Source organism: Octodon degus, unplaced genomic scaffold, assembly GCF_000260255.1.
Source record: "Octodon degus isolate 3935 unplaced genomic scaffold, OctDeg1.0 scaffold00372, whole genome shotgun sequence".
NCBI classification, from domain to species: domain Eukaryota; kingdom Metazoa; phylum Chordata; class Mammalia; order Rodentia; family Octodontidae; genus Octodon; species Octodon degus.
Genome location: NW_004524948.1, coordinates 854,903 through 856,587, shown reverse-complemented (window position 1 = coordinate 856,587; position 1,685 = coordinate 854,903).

Genomic DNA, 1,685 nt, shown 5'->3' with positions numbered 1-1,685 from the left:
TTGTTTGCTTATTATTTCTTGCCTATATCTTGTAATATGAGAAACTACTTTGGCAATAACAATACACAATGTATTAGCCATTGTTACTCTCCTAAAATCTTGTTTTGAGATTTTGTACCACTGTTTTTTTTTCTTTCTTTAAAATAAAAATAACTGATGTCAAAAAAAAAAAAAAAGAAAGAAAAACAAGGATGCAGGAAAAATAATTCTTGACCTGCAAGACATGCAAAGATGAACACCTTGAGACTAATAGGAATCAATGAAAAAGAAAGAATACAAATGATATAAAAAGAATATTAAGAATTAATATCAGAAAACTTACAAATATGGGGTAACAATCGGACATTCAGTTAACCGATGCATACGGACCTCCAAAGAACATTAACACAATAAAAGCACAACAAGGCATATAATAGTCAAGATCCCAGAAATCCATCACAGGAACAATGAATTGAAAATCCCTGGAAAAAAGAAACAGATCACATTACAAGGAAAACCCATCAAAATGATGGCAGACTTCTCTTTACAAACCATGAAGGCAAGCGAGCATGGAGCAGAGGACTTCAAGTCCTCTATGAAAGCAAATTCCAGCCAGGACTACTATACACTGCAAAACTTTCTTTCAAGTTTGAGGGAAAAGTGAAATACTTCCATGACAAAGAACAACTAAAGAATTTCATGTTGACAAAGCCAACACTGCACATCTACTAAAAGATGCTCTAGACAGGGAACAGAATGATCAAAACTCCATGAATGAGAATGGAAGGAACCAACTAAATACAGCAAACAATTAACCACAAGAGAAAAAGGAGTGAACAACAGCAAGTAAATGACAAATCAATCATAAGTCAATACATCTCAATTATAGGCATCAATGTAAATGGACTCAATTCCCCAATTAAAAGAATTACACTGGCACAGTGAATTAGGAAACAAAATCCAACAATATGCTGTATACAAGACACATTTAACTCATAACGAATTTCATAGGCTGAAAGTCAAAGTATGGAAAACAATACTACACTACCCAGCACCTCAGAAGAAATCAAAGGTAGGAATCCTGTTCTCAGACAGTCTCAACTTCAAACCAAGAATGATCTAATTAAATAAAGGGGGCCACTACATGCTGCTTATGGGAGATATTCAAGAGGAAGAGGTAACATTCATAAATATGTACACACCAAACATGGGAGCACCCAACTATATAAGACAAATCTTAAACACATGAAAAACCTAATAAGCAATACCACAATTTGAACAGAACTTAACACCACTTTATCCCAAAAAGATAGGTCAAGCAAACAAAAAATTAGCAAAGAAGTAGCAGAACTGAACCAGAGCTTGGAACAAAAGGACTTAGTGGACAAATACAGTATTGTCCAAGCAACCACAGATGAATACATACTTTTTTTCAGTGGAACATCGGTCATTCTCCAAAATGGACCACACACTAGTCCATGGGTCATGCTTAAGTATATTCAAGAAAACGGAAACTATCTCACATTTATTATCTGACCACTATGCAATGAAACTGTAAATAAATGACAAAAACAAAAAACAGAAAAAACCCATAAATACATGGAAATTAAGCAACAACCTACTCAACAACCAATGGGTCACAGATGAAATTAAACAAGAAATTCAACAATATCTACAATTCAATGAAAATTCAAGCACAACTTATC